Genomic DNA, 11,899 nt, shown 5'->3' with positions numbered 1-11,899 from the left:
TTCATGTATTGTAAATACATCTTCGGCAATGGTTATTCAACTTCGTCTCCACCTTTCGGCAACTTTTTTTTTTTTTTTTTGTCGAGTAGGCCTATTCAAATTCGATTATGGGGGGGGGGGGGGTAGGGGGACAAATAAAATGACGAAAAAGACAGTGCAACCACGCGGCCGATACAGGGTGACAACAGTTCGACCTTATATCTTAAAGGGAACATAAGCCCAAAGAGCAATATTTTGAGTGAAAGCAGCAACATTACTAGAACACATCAGTGAAAGTTTGAAGAAAATTGGACAATCGATGCAAAAGTTATGAATTTTTAAAAGTTTGGTGTTGGAACCGCTGGATGAGGAGACTACTAGAGGATATGACGTATGAGTTGACAACAATACAAAGAAAACATAAAGAAAATGCAACAAAAATTCACTTTTCTAGCACTATGAAAGAGCGCTTGACTAACAACTTTCAGAAAACAAGGGGAATAATTGCTACCCTTAACATAATGTCAGTATCAAGTTGATGGAAGTTGTAACTTGCATGAAAAATGAATTTTTGTGGAATTTTCTTTATATTTTCTTTATATTGTTGTCCACTCATACGTCATAACCTCTAGTAGTCTCCTCATCCAGCGGTTCCAACACCAAAACTAAAAATTCATAACTTTTGCATCGATTGTCCGATTTTCCTCAAACTTTCACTGATAGGTTCTACTAATGTTGCTGCTTTCACTCAATCCACATTGCTCTTTGGGTTTGCGTTCCCTTTAAAGGAAAAAATTGGGTTTTTCGTGAGTTTCGTTTTCAGGGACATGCGGGATTAATTCTCTTTAGATACAAAGACATATAGGGCTCGAGCACTCCCATTTTGAAACGTTTTTTGCGGTGTAAGAGCAGAGATTAATATTCTTCTTGTTGTTTTCGTTGTTGTTGACGATAACAACGCAAGATAATCAGTACCATAATCATTTTCACCTTGGGAATAATGCGAGGTTAAGCGTTCCTTGTAAATAGTTTTTTTTTTTCCTCCTCGAAAATAACGCATATTATTATGACTTGAAAATTGTATTGATAAATCCAATCAATCTTATCCCATGAAATCAACTATCTGATCATATGAGTCCGCTGTCCTTCTTTTCAATTTGATTCCTATTTCTGATTTTGGGTTAGGAATTGTCTACTGTCATATATCTATAGTATTTTCATCAGCATCTGCTTGAATGATCTATTTTACTAGAAAATAAAAACAATCAAGCTGAAAAAAATATGTACTTACTTATCCATACAAGTCCACAGGCAACAAACGATCGCTCCTTCGTTCGCCAGGCTAACGATCGCAAAGGATGGACAATCGATAAATATCTATCGATTGCAAGCACAACCAGCGTGTTAAACGATGCGATTGCAACGAACTAAGTAATAGACAGGGAAGAAAGATCAAGAGAAAGAGAAGAAGAAAGGTGGACTTAAAGACAGGAAAATCAATTAAGTGACAAGCGTCGAAAACACAAAAAGAAGATAAATCGCATCAATATCTCATGACTAATGTGAGATATCAATAAGCGAGAAATGCGCACTCTATCATCTTGTGTGTTTTTAGAGAATTATTTCATAAAAGTTGATATAAATAATATTTGAGAAATTGTCAATCACATCAGTTCAATTCAATTAATATTTTCAAGTTTGTTTCATTCTTAAAGGTCCAGTTTACCTTTGGGAGCAGTGATTTCAAAAATGTTCAAGATATCACATTTGATGCATATCGGTAGGTCTGTTGTATCATAAAACATCCTAGCATATGAAATATTTGCAATAAAACCTAAAATATAAGGAGATATCACGGTTTTTTCTCAATAAACCGTAACTGTATACGGTTTAGTCTGGAAACATTTTTATTATAACTATTGTTCACATTTTGTGTATTTAACAACACTTAACGTCGATTATACGGATTCAAATTTTAACAGTGGTTGTTTATATCCCTAACTCTCATTTTAGAACTATTTTTAAGCACTAATACCGGGTTTTTGTTTCATCTGCAAATGGTAAATTAAGTGTGCTTTGAGTGCTGATTGGCACACACACACCCACACACACACACGTTAAGAGGCAAACATAGCCAAGCGTTGTACCCACTGCCCAAACTCAGGGTTAACAGGGTTAACGCTCTAAAATTGCATCAGTATGGAAACAATGCTATCGGTATTCGAACGAAATCATTGCCATGCAATATAACTACAAAATATATAATAATAATATTATATTCTACACTATTTGTGACCGTGCATCACAAAACCGACAAAAAGTCGTACCCCTTGATTTTACGTGAGGTAAAATGGGTCAACGAAGTCAATCTTGATTTTTTCATATTTTCTGAGAGAGTAATCTTTCTTCTACATTATTCTTTAGTTTGGGATCATAACATGAATGGGAAAGTGTGATTTCACCAGTTTTTCTACAACCATTTTTTTTTTTTTTGGGGGGGGGGAGAGTAGAAGGATCAGGTATGTCTGAGAGACCTCTTTTCATTTTTGAAATCCTTTGCACACTCTTCACTTTCAAGTCAAATAACTTTTGAAAAAATAATGCTACTGCTTTGAAAGTTGGCATTTATCATGGACAGAATGTGGTAATTGAACATGCTCAATTTTAGCTTAATCTAATAATTCCTCTATTGCTGTCGCTCCTGTGGTTTACATCCTGTGTTTTGTCCCTCTCATTGCACAGCTAGCACGGCTTGGTAAAGATCAAGTGCTTGAATAGACCCTGTACTTCAGAGCCTCTTTTCTCACTTCACACTTTTCTAGAGTGTACGCTTTCTTTCCAGTATTTAGATTAGGGGCCGGAGTCCATTTGAATTGAGTTATATATCATTTTAAAGGTTAGAGTCTGTTCTTTCAGAATCTGCCCTTAACCAAAAATCCATGTCTGGCGACTTTTTGTTTTGTGATGCAGGGTCGCACTCGACTGAGATAGTTTATGGTAAACTCGTTAAACCATTTATCGGTTACAACTCGTTATTCCGAAGGTTCGTTATTCCGAAGGCTCTTCAGTCCGAAGATTCGTTATTCCGGAGGTTCGTTATTCCGAATTTCATTTTCGGATTAACAAATCTTCGGAATAACGAACCTTCGGAATAACGCCACAAATGTTCGGATTAACGTACCTCTAGGTATAGGGAATTTGTGTGTTTCGGATTAACGAAGCTTCGGAATAACGAACAGCACCCAACATAATGTAATGACCTGCAGTTTATTTCCACTCTGTTTGAATATAAAGAAGAGATGAATTATAAAAGTACAGTTCATGAAACTTGGTACCATGTCGATGATGGAATGTAAGATATCATTAATTATCCTGATAATTATGTTACGTGTAAGAAATCTCATATTCAATTGTACTGATAAGAGTGGAGAATTATATCAACCTCATTTATTTAACCTTTAGATAAAACATAACCAAAAACTCTTTGGATAGAATATAGGGATAAAACTCGTCACCAAAAAGGAACATAATTATAAGCAAATTCCAAGGTTCAGTTTAGGGAAAAAGGAAATGTCACTAGAGACATTGCGGCTTGGAAGAGATTTGATTATTCAATAGGAAAATCCGTAGGGGGAAAAATCGAACTTTAATTTACCTCCCTATAATACTGTTAATTTTAGTCTGTAAACATATTGATAGGCCCTATATCGCTCAATGTTTTTCTACCATTAATTGTGAAAAGAGAATATAGCTTGTCAAAATTACGAGAGCTTTTTGTTATTATCGATCAGTAAATGGAGAAATTGTTGATTTTCAAATAAATTCATGTAAATGATCCAAATCATTACCACTTTATTATTGAATGGATTTCCCATCGCCGTAGGTCTACTTACCGTCTGAAACAAAAACAGTGCAGTGGTGATGCTATCGTTTCTTAAGTATTGCACTTGAAACGCGACCTGCGAGAAGATGGCCACGTTGACGCCAGCGACGACGACCAAGAAGAGAACACCCAGGAAAGCCATGTTGGCCACGAAGATGTTGGGAAGCGTCTTCGTCTGCTGGCCATTAGAGACAATGATGTAGATGAGAAGGACGTTGGTGCAGAGACCGAAAATGATCAGAACGACGCTGATGACAACGAAGGCCAAGGCGAGGTGCGATATAAATTCACAGTCTTCCGTTGCAATGATGCTTAGCATATTATGATCCACGCATGAGGCGTTGAGAGGAGGTGTTGACTCCATTACCGAACTCACGTCTGGTGTCGTGATGGACATCGTTTTACAGTTTTGTTCTCTAGCTGTGGTTCTTGAAAAGTGTACAGGTCTACACCTCTTGTAGAAAAGTGTATTGTTCCTTGAAAAAAACAACAACGATAAATATATCTTAGAGACAAGTCGATATATTTCACATTATATAACGCATCTAAACTAGTCAAAATTGAAAAGAAAGTAGGCCTACACGATTACTTCACGCAACATAATCGGTACAGGGAGTAGTCTAGCGGGCGACGTATTTTTAGCCTGAATCAGTCCTTGATTGGCAGTCAATAGAGGGCGCGACGATGTGGAAGTCAAGTTGACTAAAAATACGTCTAGCAAAGAAACCTCCGAATAGAGGCGTGGAACAGGGCGTGGCATGACAGTTGACAGTCTTCAATATCCAGGTTTCGTTGGCTGAGCACCAATGTCAATCAAACCATATTGCAGAACCCTAAGGAATTCTAGTCTACTCTCCTAGGTATAATACATATTGTCTTTCAGTGAAAACACAATTTCCCTGTCTCTTTCACACTATCATAGTATTTTGCCATTCTTTCCCATTCATTTTGATGTGTATAACATCTTACCTTACTTCAAATAAGAGAAAGATAGCAGTCAATGACCACATGCATTTGAAAATTCATGAGGGTTCTGCACATGGAAACTACTCCAAAATTACTGCCGAATGCAAACCTCTCACTGTTGTTGTAAAGTCTACGAGATATTCACTGTCATTGTCGGTTTTGAAAGTGTGATTTATGAATTTTTCCCATTGGCATTTCTTTATTCTAAAATACTTTATATTTTCATATCAAATCTATTAAGATAGTTGCTCAACATCAATTAAATCTGCCATCGAGATAGCTAATCACTATTGCCAAGCACATCTACATTAAACAGGCATTTCGTGGGTGATCACACTGTCATGGGAAACTCCGTCCGTGGTACATTTTCTGTGAAAGGACCTGCGACACAAAAGGATTCCTGCAAAGCCAAAGTGCCAGGGAAATATGGTGCATTCTTTGCAATCATGAAATTACGAGACGCCAGTCTCACAGAAGACTTGTATGTACTGATTAACATTTTCAACTCAAATGTAGATAAGGACATCTCTCCTGGCAATTCGAAATGCATGCCTATGTAGAAAATGTGAAGCTGAAAAAATGAAATAACATTAACGAGCTAACCTATGTGGATGGTGTACACACACACACAGCACACACACACAATGGGCAGAAACACGATATGTTACGAAACTAGAGCACAACGCACAAAATCCATGACCACGTCAAAAGCGCCAGAAAAGACCCATGTGGCTCAAATGAAGTGTCTGGTACCATTTTCAATAGAAACATCTCGTTTAGAAGAAACCCATGAATTGTTCATTACGTATATTATACAAATTAGTTTAGATCTGTCTGAGATAAACACTGTCTGCCTTTTATGCCAAGATTCTAGAATTGTGAATTAAGAATTGTGTTACTTGATGTCCTTTCCGAAGTTGTTCGAAGGATCGTTGATCCGAAGACAAAATAGGGTTCGTAATTCCGATGATGAAGTAAATTAAGCTGTCTGTAGTGACAAAATGTGGCGATATAACAAAGTAGTAGGATATTACGCAGTGAAAATTGAACAAAAACATGCACAATTCCCCCCCCACACACACACACATACACACACGCACACGTACTTAAAAACATACAAACACTACCGATACATACACTCACTGGCGAACCGGAATACGACCGTAATTTGTAAATTGTATTATTAAAAAAAAAAAAAAATAGGTACTTTTTTTCCTCTCCTCTGTATACCCATCATCAGGACGAGCCATATGTGACGAAGAAACAATAATTGTACTAAGAGGCCACTTAAAAAAAAAACCAAAAAAACAAAACACGCACACACACACAGACACACACACATAGAAATGCCGCTATGACGACTGGTATGTTTCCGCCATAATGCATGGTTCACCTTGTAGGTTTATAGTACAATGTCTTGACGTGTGATGACAGTTTCACATAATACTTATCAGAAAAATATTAAAATGACAGGTTTGTCACAAATGTGCTGAATGCTCACTTTCGTTAAAGTAGGTTTAATTGGGTGAATGACTATATTGTCTAAAAGTGCGTGTATTTGAAGATTTGAGGATTTTTACTTTAATAACTTTTGACCCTTTCATAAGTTAAGGGAAGAAGTGAAATTTAGTACTTTCACTAGACCTTGAACCTTTTGACCTTTGACCTCATGGCAAGGTACTTCCAAAAGAATCTCATTGGGTAATACTTGCATACATTAAGTTTAAAGAAAAATTCTGCAAGCATCGCATCTAGATAAGAAGAAAATAGTGAAATTTGGAGTATTTGACCTTGACCTTTGATCCATGACCCATGCATTCCCTATATAATCACTGCCAGTCAGTGCATGCATATGTACTAAGTTCCATGAAGATATTTTGAACTATTTGTGAGATATGTGAGATTTGTGAGATAGTAACACTTATTGATTTGATCTTTCTTCGTTTTAATCGGATCCCCCAGTTATAGTATGGTCTAAAAAATATCTGTACTTATGATTCCCCAAATCTGATTTTATCACGGGACCTGCGGCTCTATACAAGCTTGCTTTCCCGCAGGCCCCATCATATTTTTCGCATTATATTCTCAGTTTAACTCGCATATTCATATACCGATCTTATGTATACCAAGACAAACTTTGAACATTCCGGTGAAGTTCTATTTTGTACTGTGTTTTGTATAAATTTCGTATCAATTTACTTTACTGTGATATATGTGAGAAATATGAAAATAAATTGAAATGAATGAAATGAAATATGGAGAGAAAGTAAAATTCAACATTTTCACTTGAACTTTGACGTTTGACCTCACGACACAAAACTCTCTCTGGAGAATTTTCATTTGGTAGTTCATGTATACACAAAGTTTCAAGAAATACCCTTCAGGCATTGCGTAGATATGGGGGAAATAGTGAAATTTTGGACATTTGACCTTTTTGACCTTTTGACTTTGAGCATGTGTGCCCAAAAGTTGACAGTTGATAGGCATAACGTCACCAACTCGTACATATACATGGCTGCCAAGTTTCATTAAAGGCATAATTTACCATTTGCAGATGAAAAAATAACCTAGCATTAGTGCTTAAAATAGTTCTAGAATGTGAGTTAGGGATAGAAACAACGACAGTGAAAATTTGAATCAGTAAAATCGAAGTTAAGTACTGTTAAATATACGAAACGTGAACAGTAGTTATAATAGAAATGTTTCCAGACTTTTGGAGAAATTTTTCGAAGAATAATGTTTCCCAGAATATGGCGAAATAAAGGATTATTGTCATACCTCCAAGGATGTACGGTTTTGAATAGGTAATAATAAGAAATAATCTCCATTCGATAAATCATTTCATCAACGCTCAGAATTGACAGGTCCCGTTGGGTAGCAGAAGGTCTTGCAGCTTTAGACTTTCGAGAGCAGGCCGGCAAGGATGACGAAGGCAGTTTCGCCCTTTATATTGGTGCACTAACATTTATATCAGATTTCCACTCTTCCTAATGAGCGATGGTAACAAATAACCTCGAATTAACATGAAATTTATGTTACGGATCTGACGTCACCGTTTTCACCTTTTTCGTGTCTCATGCATTTGATTCCTCTCACCCATAACACAAGTCTCTTGGTGGAAACTTCGTGATATCGCTCATTGAGAACGTGCAATAATTAACTGGTATGCAAGTTATATTACTTGCGCATTGTTCTAGACCAAATCAATGTCGTAAAAGTATACTTTTGGGATCTTACCCTGTTTGAACTCAAACCCTCCACATAAGGCTGACAAAATCAGTTTCATCCAGAATATTGCTGTAATAAAGGGTCTACAGACCATTTCGATATTCCGAAAATGAAATAAGGCTCATAATTCCTAAAGTTTGTTGATGGCCTGAAAGTGAAATTGCGCTCGTTTTCTCGAAGGTTCGTTAATAAGAAAATGAAACAAGGTCCTGTTTTCCAGTGATTCATTAATTCAACATGTAATAAGGTTTGTTAATCCCAGCATGATTCAAGCTTCGTCAATCCAACAATGAAGGTTCGTTAATCCGAACACTATTTCTATTCGTGGAGAAGCTGGTACTGTCGAGAAGAGGGATGGTCATCGTTTCTGTAGATTAGTTATAATGATGGAAAGGGGTGATAATGATCAAGGGTGCACTCAGTATTCTTTCAGAGGGTATCATCAGTACACGCATGCATGACCTTTTTTTATTGGGGGGGGGGGGAGCCCTAAGGTGGCCTCTTGTAATATTTGTTCTACGCCATGCATGGCCCATCATAATGATGCCATAGATGACTATGGGAGCATACGGCGGAGAGGGAGAAATTGTTCATGTTTCCATGAAAAATGCAATTTGCAAATTGTACGATTGCATTCCAGTTCGCCAGTGAGTGTATTGGGGAGTTTGTGTATTTTCCACATTCTTCTCTCTCTCTCTCTCTCTCTCTCTCTCTCTCTGTGTGTTCTCGTTCAACTTTCATTGCGTATATCATACCTATTGTTACGTTCAAATTAATTCAAGTTTTATTTCATTTTTTCGAAAAGAAAAAAAAAACATTTCACTTTTTTGCTAACAGAAAATAAGGTTGCATATTCAAAACAAAGTAAATTGAGAAATACAATTGTGGAACCTTGGAGTAACAATAACAACATATTACAGTCTTTTGTCTCTAAAACAAGTTAACTTCATTTTCGGAATTTGAACTTTATTTCGCCGTCGAATTACCGATCCTTCGAATACTTTCGACAAAGAAAATGAAAGAACACAGTATTAATAAAATCATGTCGAGAAAGATGGGAAAAGTTTATTTCTGACAGATCTAAACAAAAATGTCTCTACGTAATCAACGATAGCTTTCCTCTAAACGAGATATTTCTGGTGAAAAAGGTGCCAAACGCTTCAGTCGAGCTACACGGATCTTGACGGGTGCTTTGGACTCACTTTCCCAACATGTCGTTTTTTGTGCATCATCCATAAACTTGTTGGTGTTACTCAATTTAGCTTCACGTTTTTCTGCATAAGCATGCATTCCGAATGGACAAAAAGAGATGTCCTCATCTCCATAATTATTTGTGTAGAGAATGTCAATCAGCATCGACTTCCCTTCACAAGTACACCTGTACCGCCATCTCAGACTGGCGTCTCGTAATTACGGATTGCAAAGAATGCCCTATGTTTTCCCGGGCCTTTGGCTTTGCAGGAATCCTTTTGTGTCGCAGATCTTCTCTTTTACCTTTCACAGGAAATGTACCACGGACGGATTTTCCTATGACAGTGTGATCACCCACGAAATGTCTGTTTAATGTAGATGGTGCTTGTCAATAGAGATTGTTATCTTGGCGGCATACTTAATTGATATTTGTCAAATATCTTAGTAGATTTAATATGAAAATATAAAGTACTTTAAAGTGAAAAACATACCAAAACATAACAATGGGAAAATTCATAAATCACATTTTCAAAACCGACAATGACAGTGAACATCTCGTAGACTTTACAACAACAGTGAGAGGTTTGCATTCGGCAGTAATTTTGGAGTAGTTTCCATGTGCAGAACCCTCATGAATTTTCAAATGCATGTGGTCATTGACTGCTATCATTCTCTTATTTGAAGTAAGGTAAGATGTTATACACATCAAAATGAATGGGAAAGAATGGCAAAATACTATGACAGTGTGAAAGAGACAGGGAAATTCTATTTTCACGGAAAGACAATATGTATTATACCTAGGAGAGTAGATTAGAATTCCTTTGGGTTCTGCAATGTGTTTTGATTGACATTGGTGCTCAGCCAATGAAACTTCGATATTGAAGACTGGCAACTGTCGTGCCACGCCTGGTTCCACGCCTCTATTCGAAGGTTTCTTGCTAGACGTATTTTTAGTCAACTTGACTTCCACATCGTCGCGCCCTCTATTGACTGCCAATCAAGGACTGATTCAGGCTAAAAATACGTAGCCGGCTAGACTATACAGGGAGGTGCTAGAGAAGGAGAGACAACTACTGCTCTCCTTTGACGTCATGCGCAGCACCGCCGAGAAGTTATGCGTTCAACTACAGGTGTTAACCATGTGCTTTGAAGAAAAGAGAGCATCAATAATCGGGACTAGCGCTCTCACATCTAGAAATACTTGCTCCTACTGCAATTCGCTCTCTCTTTCAAGGTGATGGCAGCAATGAATTTGTGTACCTTGAATTGAAGCAGCGAATCAAAATGCAGTGTAAAACTGACAATTTTAACAGCAAATAGTTTAAAAGCACGCTGGAACACGCTTTAGCCGAGTACTTTATTTGAAAGATCAAAATATACCAGATTAAAAGATAGAAAACTAACATGCGGAAATGTGCGCATTATAGAAAAATATTAGGTTTTTAAAGCAGAATACTAATGGAAACGCATATTTTGTTGGATTATTCCCCCATTTCAAGCTTAGAGCATGATAAACACAGCGGCCTTTAATTCATCCACTTAGAAAATTGCGTTTTGGAGAACGGCTGCTTAGAAAAATTGTATCCTGAATCATGTTCAATCGGAAAATCCGTGGTTATTTTGGGGGCGTGTCCATGACGTCATGGGGTGAATGGCAAACCCGGAAGTTTCACACAACAGCCTGAGCTTACCTATGTATGCTCCCGATGAGAGCGAGATGTCGAGGCTCGTACCCCGAAATCCCAAGACATTTTTTATCAGAATGTCACCAAAACAATGAAATAAAATTGTTTTCTACTTCAAGTCTCCTGTTAAATCATACCTTTCATCGTTTAAATAAAGTCTGTTACGTGTTATTTAGGTCACGAATACAGAAGTTGTCAGGCCTAGTGCCTGTAGTGGGTGCTTCGTGTAGTCGACCAGTCACATGCACGCGCCCATCACCGGCCGCGTATGTCGCAGTGCAGTAGCCTTCGTGTATCAAAAAGCGGAGAAGCCTGTGGGCTTCGTACCTCTTTGCTACGTACTATCAGCTCCTTAGTACAAAATAATACTACAGCTGTGTACGCCATAATAGCGAGTCTTTTTTTTTTTCGCAAATCGGGACTTGCCAATAATTTCGCGAGTGCTTAAATTCGTGGTTGTGGATTACACTACGGAAAGGGGAAATATATACGGAAAGAGAGTTAATGTTTTCTCGTGTTTTTAAATTCGCAAAAAGCACCGGGTTCGCGAAATTGGCGAAAATAAAAAAAAAAACTCGCAAAACATTCGGCGTATGTGGATCGCTAATACTAGATACTACGCAATGCGCGGGCATGGGCTTAGTCGAAGTCTTGACTAGGCCGGCCGGCCTATCTGATGATAAAATAAACGATACAGAACACTGCGGTTTTCAACGATAGTGATAAAACTTTGATGGACTCGGTGAAGTAATGAATGGATCGTGCAGTGAATTTGTGAGGGTTCCTAGCTAGATAGAATGCTGATGAGCTGTGACCGGGAGTACGGAGTGAGTGAGATGTGATAAGATATGATCATTTCTAATAAGTAGCAGGACCAGACGCTGCGCTATCATGTGGGCTGTGTATAGTAAGAATTAGATACTAAGGTAGGCCTACTAAGTACTAGTAGATCTATATCATGATCTAC

Source organism: Diadema setosum, chromosome 21 (genome assembly GCF_964275005.1).
Source record: "Diadema setosum chromosome 21, eeDiaSeto1, whole genome shotgun sequence".
Lineage (NCBI taxonomy): Eukaryota > Metazoa > Echinodermata > Echinoidea > Diadematoida > Diadematidae > Diadema > Diadema setosum.
Note: the sequence above shows the minus strand (reverse complement) of the source record.